General features: G+C 36.4%; 1 protein-coding gene across 1 annotated transcript in view; it reads right to left on the bottom strand.

The window, feature by feature from the left end:
- The window catches only part of camkvb (CaM kinase-like vesicle-associated b), a 62,848-nt gene extending 46,273 nt beyond the window's left edge, over positions 1-16,575 (bottom strand). Inside the window, exon 1 of the mRNA XM_056468748.1 lies at positions 16,395-16,575. The gene's annotated coding sequence lies outside the window, so the exon portion shown is untranslated. The remainder of the gene's footprint in view (positions 1-16,394) is intronic.
- Positions 16,576-17,576: the final 1,001 nt, after the last annotated feature.

Here is a 17,576-nt window from a genome sequence, read left to right as displayed (position 1 = left end):
GAGAAATTTGAGATCTCAAAAAGCAGATAAAGCAGCCTCTGGCGGATTCGCGAAAACAAAAACTGCAAAAAAACAAAGCATGTGGGGAATATTTGGTGCTCTCCAGAAACTGATATAGGAGTACGTAATCAGAATGAGCCTGGGTTGTAAAATGTAATTATATTACTCCATGAATCTCTTATCTATCTAAACCTCTTAGCAATAAATACAAATTTCCTCCAGGTTACAGAAAGTCTAATTATTCTTTATACATCATTAACAGCCTACAGAGCCAATAACACAGGAACCATTCTGCTATAAAACATGCATGTGTTAAACTACAAAGTCACATGAACAATCAGTATGGATACTGAAACTCAAGTAAACAAATCTTAAGACATTACTGAAAACAATAGCCATGCTTCTATCAAAAATGCTAATTAAATGTATGCATAAAACTGGAATATCGCATAAAAGACGTGCGAATAAAGCAGCGTTACCATCCACCGAGTCAAAGAGAACAAAATTGTCACTTCCTGATTAACTGGCACCAAATATCAAAAGTCAAAATTGATTTTGCTGTGGTAGGAGAAGCTGCATGAATCTTTATTTAATACATTAATTGTGCCTCAGAAGGCAATGCCGACACATAATCGCATTTAAAGAGATGAGAGACGCAGAGCACGCGCTCTTGACAGTTCTGGAGGTCATTAATAATATACACTAATAGTGATGGCGTTCTAGAATGACCAAAACAACATTTCAGATGTTTAACAATGTGCTCAGCCTGCTGGCTTGTCCATTCACACACATTATTATCATCACATGATCTCTTATAACAAAATCACATGACTTTTTTATTGCGCATACTGGAATTTGTTTGGTAAATGTGTTTCCATCGCAGTTTAAGCGCATATTTTCTTATCAGATAAAAAGTTTATCCTACTCAGTTATGCGCATATGTTTTTTGTGAACATCTTGGCATTTCCATCAACTGTTTTGCAATGTGCATATTCAAAACGTGAATGGAAACAGCTTATGATGACTTATAGTTGAGTCCAATTCAGTTGATCAATCTGTAAAGGAATCATTATTTGCTGTTGTTGTTTTTTTGCAGGGCAGGATAACTTTTTGGGGGGAAATAGCTCTACTGCAGGTAAGTTTTGGCAGTCATTTCACAGCATGGCTCCCACCCAAGCAGTATATTGGAAAATAAACTCAAGTTTAAGCTGTTCACTCCTTACACACTAATCTGACCATTCTGCTACGCTATTGTTTGTTGCCTTGGTTACAAAGTCCCTCAATGGCATTTCACTCTACAGCTCCAGTAAATCAGAGAGCGAAAAAAACACACATGGTTTGGGAGCATGATGTTATACAAGGCTAAATTTAGGAGCCGCCTGTTCCAGCACTCATTGCTCAGAATTAAGAGGAAAATAAGGAAATGTCTTGCTTTTTTATCTAAGATCAGGCAGTTAAAATAGAACATTTACATGGACAGGCACGTGGAGATGAGGTCTTTGTGTGGGTAACTGGAAGCACAGCGAACCACGTGAATGAAAGCATTCTGAATTAGAGCTTTCAAATACGCTTGGAAGTATTTGACGACATAACCCACGCACACTCAATTCATCTGCTGGATATGTTCTGCTTGACGAAGTCTCTGTAAATCAATGAAACTGCTCCTCCTCACCATACATAATCTGTCTCAACTCTCTTCGAATTAATCACCTGCTGTAAAAACGCACCAGCATTGATTAACAATAATAATAGCAGTGCATGTTACACATAGACTATTATCTAAACATCAGTGCTTCAGGATTGTGTGCATTGAAATGTCACCATGCAAAAAACAATTAAAAATAAAAGCTAGCACTTCAAATCAGGGGTGCGCTTCCCAAACAATGACATAACTTGCAGCTAAACTATCATAGTACGATGCATTGTTTGGGAAAAGAATGATGTCGTGACGAGTGTTTGCCAGAACTGTAGTTTCTCTGTCGCAGATCCATCGTTTGAACCATGTTAGTTATAACTAGGCCCTCAGGGAATCTGTGTGTGCAGAAATCCGCAAAATTCCACTGCTTTTCAGCCCATCATTGAGTCTATTTATTTAGTTGTGTGTAAATTTATATTTATTCAGTGTTTAAATAAATTTCAGTAATATTACTGACTAATATGAAGTTCATATAATTGACTGACAATACAGTTTGTAAAGTTGTAATTTCTGTCTTTTAGAACAATGGTTCTCAAAGTGGGGGTTGGGACCTCCTTGGGGTTCCAAAACAATAAGGGGGGGGGGGGGGGGGGGGCTTGTTAATTTCCAAAAATCTGATTTCAACTTACAATATATTTAATATATACTTAATATTTAATAGTTACATAAAAATAACAATATGCAAATAAAAAGCCATCAGGCTTTAACATTTTGTTCCATTGGGTTGTTGGATTGTTACCCCTGGACTTATGCTAGATAAGCATCACAGCAATAGCGTTAATTGGAGAAAACTGATTTTATGGCACAAGTGGGGGTCACAAGTCACTGGAGTTGTTATTTTATGGGTCGTAGGCTGAAAAGTTTAAGAACTCCTGTTTTAGTAGATATGTGGTAGATATATTACATGAGAGACTTTGTTTACTAAATAAATGGATTTGGATTGTAAACATTTAAATAAAATTTAAAAATGTATTATTTTTTATTCAACATGTTAAGCTTTGTTACTTTACACCCAAAATCATTTCTAATACATCCAGACTCTTTAAAATAGTAAATTATGTCTGGCCTAGTAAAACATCCATAATGACGCTCTAATCGGGGTGGAGTAACTACTTCTTTACAGAAAAAGCCCATTTTTTTGCACAAATTGTTGTTTTATACGCACTTGTATTTCCAATATTAAAATCCAATATATATATATTTTTTTTTATTAAGTAGGATATTGTTTACTTATTTTATTATAATTAAAAAAAAATGTTCTAACCAATAGGCCCATGTCATATACAGTACAAATACATTTTTTATTAAATAACCTGCTATAAATTAAAACCATTAACGTATGCTATATATATATATATATATATATATATATATATATATATATATATGTGTGTGTGTGTGTGTGTGTGTTTTCTTTGGAGCATGTGGGGACGTAACATAGCCTAAAATCCACTTTTAAATAATAGGTCACCTACAGCTTTCATCATGAGCCACGGCTGTGTTCAAAATGGCACAAATGTTTTCAAAGTGCACTACGAAGGGAACACACTTGTCAATATGAAGATCGCTAAAACTGAAAAATACTTTGAAAGCAAATTAGGAGAGATGATTTTAATGAATAGGGGATAGGGCAGGGCAAGGCTAACTGCAGCTCTAGAGGTGTAGTCGCAAGCATACAAGATTGTGATGCAGTTTGCGTATGTTCGCTGGAACGACGGATTTGGGAAACGCTATGTTTGTAACGTCAGAACTTGTGACCTTAGTTAGCTAACGATGGATTTCGAAAACGCACCCGTGAACAGATCAGAAGAGTCATCAATCACATTATAACTTATAATAATGTCGGGAGGAAAATAGTTGTACTTCGTTCAGATTTTACACGCTAGGCTGGGCTCTAAATCCATCAACTATGAGAGCTGGAGGAGATCTCAGCGTAGATATTCACGCAAACACAGGCCAAATACTTGAGTCCTGGCAGTTTTAATGAAAATGGATTTTACTCTGTCCTTCACCTGAAAGTGTGACTCTGGCCACTGGATGATTTTACACTGTGTCTCACTGCAAATAACAGCTTCTGTTGACAGCCAACTTTACAAAAAAAACGAATAAGGACAGGCAATAACTTACATGGACATTTTAATGTGTTGCCTGCTGTCAATCAAAAAATATTTTTATTAGTGTAGAAACGTCTTCCAAGACACCTTGAATGCAATATAAATCTGCAAGAGAATGAAAAACTGTGCCCTTGAGACGTCATGAGGGAAGCAGATCCAAAAAATAAGTGAATTAAACAGACTTTGTTTCATCAAAACAGTTTGCATATCTATATCCTTGTTGCGAGTTTATTTTATGCATTTTCTCTGACTCAAATTGACAATGATGGAAAACAAAATGCTACGCTGCACAATAACAAAAAAATCAAGTTTATAAATGAAATGATGTGATGCTCAGATGATCATGGGAATAAAGTCATCGTAATTCCTCATACAAATGATTCAGAGAGATGAAAATGTCTTCAGTGGCAGCATGAATCGATGTGGAGGTGAAATATTAATCAATTTTTGATTTAAAATTCCCCTTCAAATTCGCTATTTATGGGGGCTATCAGCTGGAGTGGAGCTTTGAAGTTGCCTCATGCCACAAGTAACCCTTTCAGCGGAGAGCTGCGCTTCAGCTATATTCAACTATCCTTTTGTCTCTGAGAAAGAATTGACGTCATTGGAGGCTCTGTTCATGTGTGAGAAAATCTTTCCTTCAGGCAGTGTAACGGAGCGCCTTTATTTGACTTTTTACTACTGCCAAAAGATGATTGACACACTTGTGGCGATGGACTCTTTTGGACACATCACTTTGTCCCTTAAAGTGGCAGAAAGCCTGCAAGCGGCAGCCTTAAATGAGTTTTCCAACTGGGACAGTATATTCGGTATCAAACTCAAAGCTAATGTTCGGGTGATTTGCGTTGAGCTGAAAAGAATTGTTCTCTAATAAAATCTGACACAACTACAGTGTGGAATAATTTGTTACAAAGAATGTTCTTAAGTAAAATCTCTGACCTCTTTCCTCTCAATGAATCAGAAGGCTACCAGTTATTATGGTTCCTAAAAGGGGTACTTATTTTTTTGGATGAACTATAAATTTACAGCTGCTTAAGGTGGAGTTTAGTAACTCTTGATTTTAGTGACAATAGCAGGTACAGGTACAATATTTATGATATTTTTTAAGGATGTTTGACACCCAGTGGTTGAGCTAGGTATTGCAATCCTGTATCAAAACAAATGCAAGCGCAGGTTGACAGATTGACAAACAACAGAAGCGAGTCTGACAATCGAGCCTAAAGGCTGATTTAAGTCATGTTCTATATAAAAGCAACAGCACGCAATGGAAAGAATATTCCCCATATTACAAGCAGTTTATGTTCTAACCAACACCTCAAATTGATAGAAACAGAAATGGCTTCTATTTCATAAAGCTGAACAACACAAAGCTGACAATAGCCCCTTTCACACATACAGACCTTTTCAGAAAATTACCGGGAATTAAAAAAAAAAATTGAACTGGCCCTTTTTTAAAAAAAAAAAATACCGGTGAATTTGTTCCGGCTATTTTCCAGAAAGAGAAGTTGTAATATTAACTGTGATTTGCCGAAATGCTGAGCTGTGTGAAGGCAGAAGGAAGATTGCCAGAAAGAGCGCGTTCACGTCTAGAACATGCTGACATAAGACGTCTACTTTAGCCAAACAGAACACTCCGACGCATTCACATCTGCACGGTTTATGAGAATAAAAGCCTGTGAATATTTTTCCAGACACATTCAGCTGCTAGATGTTAGTCATATAACATTTCCATGTTCTTCAATGCCAACTGGGTAAAAAAATATAGATAAAATGTTTATAATAATGATGCTTATGATAAGCGTGTGCGCGTAAAGCAGCCGGTGAGTACCAGCACACACACATATTATGAACATCTCGACATGTGAAAGTGTTCCTCCATATGTTTTCATCGAAGTTGTTCACAATACTGATTCATCCACAGAGTTTGAAATGAAGTCAAATGTTTACAAATACAAGCGCAGCCATTTAGAGCTTATTTCTGGTTAATGATGTCAGAATTTACCAGTATTTTGGAATTGATGTGTGAATGCTCTTTTCCGGAAAAGTCCGTAATGTCCGTGCCTGTGTGAACAGCACTTTTATGAATTCACCGGTAAAGTCGTTCCGGAAATTTTCCGGATATTTACCGATATCACTGTGTGAAAGGGGCTAATGATCATATCAGGTATACCTCATGTGCTTTATTTAGTGTTAAATGCTAAAATGTGATTTTAATATCATTTTACATTATATTTATTGCCATACTACTGAAAGCAGCAGCAGTTCACCTCAGATCTTGAAAATAAAATAAACCATTTGAAATTGAACTTTAGAACTGTGACTCAAAACCCACACATAGGCTATCAGTTATTCAGCATCTACATTTAATAATGTTAAAGAGGTTTAATATGCATTAATTAGATTATAAACCTTACTGTTTTGTGAGTAAGTGCATATTCTGTTCTTCAGAATGGCTGTATTTAAATTTCTGTGATGTTTCGTCTGGTGCAAACAGCCAAATGGCTTATCACTAGCTACGTTGCCATTCACCTATTTTTATGCGCATTTGATGGAAACGCCAAGATGTGCATACATTTTGAAAATGCGCGTTAAAAAATGTATGCGCATAACTGAGTAGGATAAACTTTTTGGGAACACTTTGGAAACACTTTTACTGAACAAATTCCAGTATGCGCATTAAAAAAGTCATGTAAATTTGTTATAAGAGATCATTATGATAAAAATCAGTGTGAATGGACAAAACCAGCAGGCTGACCACATATTAAAACATCTGAAATGTTGTTTTGGTCATTCTAAAACTCCTTAACCATTTTAGTGTTAGTGTTATTATATTATTAATTATAAGAGCGTCTGTGCTCCGCGTCTCACGCCTTCAAACGCCACTCCTGCGTGTCAGGATAGCCTTCTAAGGTGCGAGTCATTTATTAAATGAAGAAAAGATTCACGCAGCTTCTCTTATCGCAGCAAATTTCATTTTTACTGTTGATTTTTGGCGCCAGTTAATCAGGAAGTAACGAATTTGTTCGTGTTTACTCGTTGGATGAAAAAACTGCTTTATTTGCAGGTCTTTTATGCGATAATTCAGTTTTGCGCTTAAAGTTAATTTGCATTTTTGGATGGAAACATAGCTAATGCAAATCTTGTCACGTAGTATGTCTTTAGGATGTAACCTGCTCACCTAATATTTACATTTGTAATGTTTACATTATTTATTAATTAATAACTTCATGTGAAACTCTGAATCTGCGTCTCATTTCTGAGTCTGCTACTGTCCACGGGAGGTTGCATTTCAGTCACGGACACATGCTTTGAGAGCCTTTCTGAATGAATGAATGAAATACACTGTTTTCCAACAAGGCAACCTGGGTTGCTGAAATATAATTGGCTAAAGTGGCAGTGGGCGGGTTAAAAGAACCAAAACAAAGACAGCATTCCAGCACGTAACAGACATTTTCAAAGCAGAATATCTGACTTCAGCATTGTTTTTCGGATAAACAAGAATGTTCACTTGGTCAAAGACTATAGAATACACAAGACATGTCACTTGTATACTTTTGAATGGGAAAAAGTGTAACTGTCAATATGGCGAATGAAGCCGGAGTAGCTTCTAGTACAGGAGCCAATAAGCAATAGCTATATATGGCAAATAAAGCCTGCATTCTAGTACAGGAGACAATCAGCGATCACTATGGTATCACAACTCTCTGGGGGAGGGGCTTGGAGCAGACGTGAGTTTCTGCAGAATTTGTGTGATACGAACATTTAGAAATTAAACTAAATAGACAGTTGTAGTTTAATTGTATTGGTGATTCCTAATATGTAATCGTAAGCTTGGCAAGTAGTTTTGGAGAATTTGATGTTTCTCCATTCAAACAGAATGCTCGAGCGTCCTGCCCAAGAGTCGTTTCAAAGATGGCCGCCGAGTGAAATGACTTGCCTTAAAGTGACTTTGACTTAGCATGTTTCTTATATATCTGTAAACATATTGTGGTACTTTTATGCTTTAGAAGAGTCAAAAACTTACATACAGCACCTTTAAAATATCAAAAAACACCAGAACAGTGTTATACATTTTGCTGACTTGTGTACTTACATTATCCCAAATGTTTTTAAAAAAGTTCAAACCCAGAGAAATAAGCAATGTTAGTGACATAGGCCGTATGTCCCCATGCTAATGACATCATACACCCTCGTTTTCTGGTTTGGTTTTATTAAAAAACATTGAAACACTAAAGGCACTTTTATATGTTGTGTGTTTTATTCAACAGGCTCATTGGGAAAATGTGCCTTGCTGTACTTCTTTTTTTTTTTTTTTGAGAACTGACAAATATGTGCTTGCAGGTACACATGACTACATTTTGTGTGTAAAACAAACTCTATGAGGTGGAGCAGAATGGACTGGTACTTTGAGTCCAGCAAAGGACTGTTGTATAAACCAAGTAAAACGAAACCCAAAAAAAAGCAGCGTATGGTCACAGTAGAAGCATCCAGCCATCATCGCTTTTCTCTTTTAGTTTGCTTTTGAAAACCCTATTGCAGGGGTTCTCAAGCTCAGTCTTGGAGGTCCGATGTCCTGCAGATTTTAGCTCCAATTTGCCTCAACACACCTGCAAGAATGTTTCTAGAAAGCCTAGTACGAGCTTGATTAGCTAGCCCAAGTCTGATTGGGATTGGAGCTAAATTCTGCAGGACACTGGACCTCCAGGACCGAGATTGAGAGCCCAATTGGTTGGGTTAAATCAGGGATGGGCAAACTCGATCCTGGAGGGCCGGTGTCCCTGCATAGTTTTGCACCAACCCTAATCAAACACACCTGCTTGTAGCTTTCTAGTGGTCTTGAAGACACTAATTAGGGTGTTCAGGTGTGTTTGATCAGTGTTGGAGCAAAACTCTGCAGGGACACCGGCCCTCGAGGATCGAGTTTGCCCATGCCTGGGTTAAGGGAAGGGGATGGGTGGGTCAGTCGAAATTAAGCTGATATATTATGCCTGACAACAAGCTGATCGACTTCTCTCATGGAGAACGAACAAGAAGGACGTTGAGATTGACAGAAATGTACACAGCGGCCTCTGGTGGATTAATGAGAAATGGCACATATGAGAAAACATGCCCCAGTAATAAATTTGAATGTACACAGTGCCCTCTAGTAGATTTATGAAAATAAAAATTTGTTATAATGAAACCAATCTAGGATCATTGGAAATATGAAATATCTCAGAGCAGCATTATAACAGAACTTTAAAATGTATTTAGTATAATAAAACGTCACTGCTGCTTCTCAACATGATCATAAGCAGCGGTGAACTGCTATATAATAAAAGCCCTGCTGCTTTCCCGCCGTTTCGACACATTACGTTACAATAGTAACAGTGCTCTTATGTAAAAAAATAAGGTAAATACTTTTAATAAAGTTCATTTTCTTTTCTTTGCTTAAATTCACCTTTAAAATGTTTCATTACAAGCTGTTCACACACTGGCAGTAAAAAATAAATAAAATCAATACATAAACATTCTTCACTTCAGTTTAAAAAGAAGCAACTGGAAGCATCTAATCTATATTTAGCATTAGCATGGCTTGTGCACTTTGTTTCAATGACATTTATGAATTCGACCCAGTGAAGCTTTACACATTACACCCCTCCATTCCCAAAACCATTAGCAGAATACCAATTAATCACTTAATTACCAGGGGGGATGCTAAATAACAGTCAGCTGAGGATATCTGGCTTACTCCTGTCCAAGAGAAGCTAGTTTAACCTAAACCATGTAGTAAGACAAAATATGACTGCTTCCTCCAGTCTTGCTGGTGGTGTGATAGTTCCAGCTTTGTGTGATTTTTTTTTTTAGTACCCTCAGCAGATCAATATACTGAGAGGTTGTTATCTCGCAGGAAAGGTCAAAGGATTGCAAACAGTATCCCAGAGGTCAATTACCTATTGACTGAGGTCTTGAACACTAATGGCTTACAAAGAAATATACAAATGAGCGCACTGGTTGCTGACAGCTGGAGATGCTAAAACAAATATTAGCTAGCTCTGCGAGAACACACAGTTGTTACAGATTCAAGTTAATAACATTATAAAGACTGAAGGGTTAACATGTACAGTTAATCTTACATCGTTAGACTGCTCTCTGACTTCAACAAATTGTGTAAAGGCTCATTATTAAAAGACGCAGTGACCATTCCACATGTTCTGACATTCTACAGAGCAAGGTGCAAAATGTGGACCAATGTGCAGCGAAAAGGAACACGATGTGTCTGGTGTCATTAAAACTTGAATTTCTTTTAACTTAAGATGCAATACAGCAGAAGGTAGCATATGTAATTATACAGTTTGGTGCAGTACTGATGCATATTATGAGAGTTTATGTATGCCCCAGAACAGTAAAGTGGCTTGTGAAAGCCACAGTTTTATTAAAATTAGGTCTAATAGATTTCCCCTTAAGATGTAAATGTTTAGTGTGAAATACAGTAAACTAAGTGCCATTTGCCATGTGTATATCATATTAAATGTATGAGCATGAAGACAATTTCCGCCACCAGTTTTAGCTCCTTATAGACCTTTTACTTCGTTGCTACATGGAGGGTGCCATATGGATCAGCGTCTTCCGGTAGGATGCTGAGAACTTCCGTTTACAGCATTTACAACTGGTAAATCTTGATCCAAAAATGGTTGTCAATACCGTTTTGAGTGGCTTAGGGAGTGTTTTTGTGATCCACAACTTCGATTTTGAAAGGTGTGTGTTAAAGCCATTATACTTCTGTCAGATGTAGCTCAAGCGCGAGAGAGAAACGTTCTCTTAATTCAGTGTCTGCCATCAGATCAGATGCTGAAATACACATCAGTGTTCCCAACCTGTCAGCTGTCATACTGTACCCAGCAGCTCTTCAATGCACACACATGCACTATATTACTGCATTATAGAGCAAATCATATTACTGGCATGAAACTTAAAAGGTGTGTAACAAAGCCATGCAATTTCCAAAAAATAAAGTACGTTACTGATGCTCTGCTGGCTGATGTTCATGTTGATTCTATTCGGTAGCAGTTTATGTTTCATTTAGTTTTCTATTTTTCATTTTGTATTGTGTAGTATTTACCACGGTATTTGTTTTTCTGTCATTTGCCATTTTATTTTCACTTTGAGTGTCAAACATTTTGATGAATAACATTTGTTTGGGTTGGTTATATATTTGAAAAACAGAAAATTATCACTTTAGCAATGATGAGGCTCCATTTAAATGGCACAAGATGCCATCTGACACTAATAGTATGACTCGCAAAATGTTGATTTTCATTCCTATTAGATCACATTTTTTAAATTATCAGTCCAGACGGTGGCGCTGATCGATAGCAGTATTAGTTCAAAGACATTTAAAGCAAGTAAAATAGATTAAAACTATTGTTTCATAGCTGTCCGAATGTGACTTTATACGCATCAGCCACCAACCGGAAGTTCTTAGCATCCTCCTAACGCATACACGCAAAGCATAATGGGTCATTTTGCTTTATAAGAAAATGGTCTATAGAGGGATGGGATGCTTTAAATTCTAGAGAGAATTCGATTGGTAAAAAGATCTGATAAAGAAATTTTAAATAAAATTATATATAAAACAAAATATATAATAAAAAAAACAATATATATATATATATATATATATATATATATATATATATATATATATATATATATATATATATATATATATATATATATATATATATATATATATATATATATATATATATATATAGGTTCCATTTAAAAAAATCTAATTTAATATCTAAAATAATAGTTTTAACAATTTTTTTTAAGTGCAGAACCAAACACCACCCTTAAATGAAATTACTTTCCCCTTTACAGGATTTCCAATACATGCAGTGTAATGACGTTTAAGTACGTGCAGTCATCATCTTAACAGAAATGCTGTTCTTATATATTTATTATATATACTCAATTGCTTTTGACCTTTAGTGAAACATGCTTCTGCCTGCAGTATTAAAAAATAACATTGAATAAGCATATTGTATAAGAGTATAAGTGCATTTTTAATTTAAAGACATGAAAAAGCAATGACTCATTAAGCAGAGTTTTTGCGTTTCACTGCCTTTTTTAAAAGAATCCAAAGTCCAATACATTAGCCAATTTCCAACTGAACAGAGTCATCTTAAGTACAAGAAACTGCAGAATTCTATATAGCTTATTATGCATTAAAATTCCTGACCTGACTCATGCCAGAAATCCATACAAACATACAGTACATTATAATGGTCAAGCAACCGCTTGGTTTAAACCGCAGTCCACTTATTGCTACATTTGTCTGGATCTATTCACTGGAATAGTCAGTCAGGCCACAAAACTCACTTAGGAGCTGCGGTTTAGTGCATCTGCTCCAACTCCATAGTGGTTAACAGGCGACATGAATCTTGCAGCATTTCCTGATCCCATTTCCCCTCTTCTCCATATCATTCCCAATCCTCTCTCCATCATTTATATCAATAAATCTGACAGTATTTCATTTACTTGAAGGCAGTGCTCACAAAAACTCTAGCCATACAAAACCCTTAAATCCTGCTTGCATGATATCCCAGCATCCCCAGTTCAGGACCCTCCAAAAGTGTGATGATATTTATGTCATGTGTCAAAAGGGAAAATAATATGAGATGACTTTGAACCAATAAAAACCAAAAGATTGAGGTGGGTGAGCTTACTCCATCACCAATGTAATAAATGTACTCACAGTACGTAAAATATTATTCAGGATACAAGCAATCTATTAAAGACAAAGCGATCTTCATTAATCATGTCAAAGAATGCTCATTAAGCAGAATGCACAAGCTGAGTGACAAAAGGGGTCAACAGTTTCCCACAAGCGTTTGCTAAAGACCACCTGAGACACTAGGTTGGACCCAGATGCTCACTGAAGTGCCTTGAAATGTGCAGCTTTGTTCACTTGATTGACATAATTTCCACTGAAACATGATGTTAGGGTGGGTCATACTGTGTGGCTCCTCATCCAGTAACTGATAGCTTGTGACAATCACAGTTTTATTAAAAACAAGGTCTAATATCCAGTTTAAATGTAATGTTCAGCTTGAAAAGTAACAGTAACTAAAAACACATCCTATCCCCTCTGGAGTGAACTATGTAAAACCACTATGTACAGTAAATGTATGAGCATGTAGACCATTTAAGCCACTGTTTTAGCACCTTGTGAAGGGGAGAGAGGCTTCAGATTGTAGAGAGAATTTGATTGATAAGAAAACCTGTTTTTAAAGCAATTTTTATTTTCCATTTTAAAGTTTAAATGAAATTCCAAAACATAAAAATGGTCATTTTTTGTCATGTTGTATTTCAAGGTATAGTTGTCACTTAATAAACCATTAACTATGATTTAATTATGGCATTTGCGGCTTATTAATAGTTATTAAAATAGTAGTTATGTTTCGAAATAAGGTAGGATTAAGGATGTAGAATAAGTGCATAATAATATGTACTTAGTACTAATAAACAGCCAATCTAAACTCACCGGCCACTTTATTAGGTACACCAGTCCAACTGCTCGTTAACGCAAATTTTTAATCAGCCAATCACAACTGCTCGTTAACGCAAATTTGTAATCAGCCATTCACATGGCAGCAACTCAATGCATGTAGACATGGTCAAGATGATCTGCTGCAGTTCAAACTGAGCATCAGAATGAGGAAGAAAGGCGATTTAAGTGACTTTGAACCTGGCATGGTTGTTGGTGTCAGATGGACTGGTCTGAGTATTTCAGAAACTGCTGATCTACTGGGATTTTCACGCACAATCATCTCTAGGGTTTACAGAAAATGGTCTGAAAAAGAGAAAATATCCAGGGAGCGGCAGTTCTGTGGGCACAAATGCCTTGTTAATGCCAGGGGTCGGAGAAGAATGGACAGACTGGTTCGAGCGAATAAAAACACATCAGTAACTCAAATAACCACTCGTTACAACCAAGGTATGCAGAAGAGCATCTCTGAATGCACACCATGTCGAACCTTGAGGCGGATGGGCTACAGCAGTAGAAGACCACACGGGGTGCTGCTCCTGTGAGCCAAGAACAGGAAACTGAGGCTACAATTCGCACAGGCTCACCAAAATTGGACAATAGAAGATTGTAAGAACATTGCCTGGTCTGATGAGTCTCGATTTCTGCTGCGACATTCAGATGGTAGGGTCAGAATTTGGCATCAACAACATGAAACCATTGATCCATCATGCCTTGTATCAACGGTACACGGTGATGGTGTAATGGTGTGGGGAATATTTTTTTTCTATTGGACCAATTGGGTCCATTAGACATTCGTGACAACGCCACAGCCTACCTGAGTATTGTTGCTGACCATGTCCATCCCTTTTATGACCACAGTGTACCCATCTTCTTATGGCTACTTTCAGCAGGATAACACGCCATGTCATAAAGTATCATAAATCATCTCAGACTGGTTTTTTAAACATGACAAGATGAACATGACAATGAGTTTACTGTACTCAAATGGCCTCCAGTCACCAGATCTCAATCCAATAGAGCACCTTTGGGATGTGGTGGAACAGGAGATTCGCATCAAGGATGTGCAGTCGACAAATCTGCAGCAACTGCACGATGCTATCATGTCAATATGGACCAAAATCTGAGGATTATTTCCAGTACCTTGTTGAATCTATGTAACAAAGCACTAAGGCAGTTCTGAAGGCAAAAGGGGTTCAACCCGGTACTAGTAAGGTGTACCTAATAAAGTGGCCAGTGAGTGCATGAATAATAGGCAGGTAATAAGCTACTAGTTAATAGTGATGATTATTCCCTAAAGTAGTTTATCTGTATTTTTATAGTTTCAAATTTGAAATCTGAAGAAATTGTTTAAAAAAATCCCTTTTAATAAGATTTTATTTAGACAGAGTACCACCTCCAAACCAGTTTCTTCTAAATCAAATTTATTTTCCATTGACTTCCAATATAATATTTTTTTTCACAAGGATACTTTCAGATGGCCTTTAAGAGGTAATCCAATACTTGTACAAATCTATTTTAAATAATAATAATACATTTTAAAACACTTAATCAAGTGAGAAACTTAAGTTATTAATCTTGGCCTCTCTCCATGTCAATTTCATTTCTGATTAAATTGATATACGAGCATCCAGCAGAGCAGCTCCTGTTTTGTACGGACAGAAGAATATGCCTGCAAAAGGTTGGTGTAGCTATCTAGAGGCAGTATGCACCGTTTTTCAGAGTTCTGACTCTACAGCTCAAGGTCCAGCAGTAAGGAAGAAACTCTGGTGTCAATCACTGGAGTAGTTTTGTGAGAGCGCTGCTTTTATTATGGCAGCCACGTTTCAGCACCACGGACAGCAACACTATATGCACAGCCCACACCAAGCACTTAATTTGAGTGCTACAAACTAGAAACCAACCCACCCCATCAGATTCACTGGACAGTATTGAACCAGTCCTGCGCGGATTGGTTTAGAATATGATACATTTTATACAAGTACATGAGGAATTCTGTTGATTATGTTGGTCATGCAGATAATAAAATAATGCATTCGTACATTTTAAAACAACAAACAATAAACCATTGTGCATCACATTACGCAAAATCAAAACGTCAATAGCAAAATGAATATGCAAACACAATTTATTTATTTTCTATTAGCATAATTATCTAAACACCACAATAGCAGGAACATCACGTTGACTGCTATTGAGATTTACATATAAATGTGTATTAAGTAAAGGAATTGTTAAACCAATTAATGAACAACCATGATGAATTACTGAATAAATGGTGATGAGAAGTTTTTTTTTTTTTTTGCAGTAAAAGGAAAAAATTGGTCTTAACTATGATAATAGGTCTTACACTATGACACACACACATAAAGGATAAAGGACAAGGCTTTATATAATTGCTGGTTAAATTAAAACATTAAATTGGGGGTGTAGGGTAAATTATCATGCAGCAGGAGAAAGATGGTGAACTTTTACACTTTTATCAGTAAAGTAAAGTGTAAAAATCATAAACCAAGCTCCTAAGCACAGAAATACTTTCATTCTCTTCTACCTAGTGTCTTTATTATGAATGAATGGATGTGTCTATCATTCGAAGGCTCACGGTTTCACGCGACTCTCCTTTCAACAAGTAGTCGTATTAAACTGATATTTTATTAAACTTGATTATTTGTGATATAGAATATTATTGCATTGATTATTATGAAAAACCAAACTGCTAAGTAAAAACCCACCGTATTACAAAGCCTTCCGCAGCAGTGCGTCTTTCATGCAGCAGATCACATCAAACAAATACATAAAGACGAATATGTTACTCAAGTTTGACGTCCATTTCATGTGTTTTGGTGTTATTTACTTAGTACGTGTATAATTACAACGTACTGTAATAGAAACACACAAAGGTGACCAAAACTGTGTAACATTTACCATTATTCTGTGCTTCAAAGTTTTAATTCGTCTAATGACGCTTTCATTTCTACATATTGTATGTACAAATCCATTTCACACACTAAATTTCCTTTTAGAACACGGTTATTAATGTAAAACTTACTTTTCCAGTCGTGAATAAGCGTGAAATGTCCTCAAGTTCTCAGTCCAGAAGTCTTCCGGACGAGCTCAACTTCTTGTCGGTGTCCGTTAAGTTTTGACGGTTATTCACTGGACGGTAACGGTCGCAAATTCCGCGGATGCCTTCCCATCTGTTTCGCGCTGGCGGGATTTTTTTCTCAGTAGCGAGAGGATGATGGAGATGAGCGCGCGAACGGGAGAGAGAGAGAGAGAGAGCGAGAGAGAGAAATAATGCGCGCTAATCTGACAGGCGTTTGCAGGGGTGTGGCCATCTAACATCATACGAGCTAACAAGAACATAAAGCGTTATTTTAGGCACATGTCCTGTTGGTAAAGAGAGAGAATACAGCAGAATGCTTATTTTAATTAGCCTAGCTGAAAGGAGATTAGCGAAAAATCACACTTTCATAAAAGTGAGTGTCAAAACTGTCCATACGGAGCAGCGACATTAGATTAAAGAAAACAACTATAGCCTATTTAAAGTAGGCTACTGAAACAAATAACAAAGGTAGCGTGCTGCTTAAGAAAATAAGATAGCATATAAAACATGAAAGATGATTATCTTGTATCGATCATCATGAGGACATAAGATTAAACAAAGTATCCACACCATAATAAAATATATTAATAGGCTATAGTTTGCTGATAATGATCTCAATTCAAAAAATAAATAATCAATATCTTTTAACCTTCATTTACAATAGCCTATTTGGCCAAATAAATAACAAGCACCAGACCACCCTAATAACCAATGCTAAAAACTTAGCAATAACCGAAAGACACACATAACAGAACACCCTAACAGTCACTTACAATGCCAAAGCACAACCCAGATAATATCAGAATATATAATAATTTCGAAAACCCCTGAAATATGTCATGTATAATTTATACTGATGCGATGGATGTTTGTGCAGCTATCAAACGACTTCAAATAAATTAATCAATAATAATAATAAGAGGAGTAATACAAAGCATGCAGTATTCAGAATATCAGCATAAAACTGGTCTATACAAGAGTCTAATTTGGAAAAGGAATTTACGGTTAACAACGGATCATGCAGCACAGGAAGGACATTTTTTCACTTAATTATTAGCAGATTAAAGAGATAGTTCACTCTAAAATGTACATTCACTCACTATTTTTTCACCCTCAAATGGTTCC

The sequence above is a fragment of the Danio aesculapii genome, chromosome 11 (genome assembly GCF_903798145.1).
Source record: "Danio aesculapii chromosome 11, fDanAes4.1, whole genome shotgun sequence".
NCBI classification, from domain to species: Eukaryota; Metazoa; Chordata; class Actinopteri; order Cypriniformes; family Danionidae; genus Danio; species Danio aesculapii.
The sequence above is the reverse complement of the archived record's forward strand: the minus strand, read 5'-3'. Positions and strand labels throughout refer to the sequence as shown.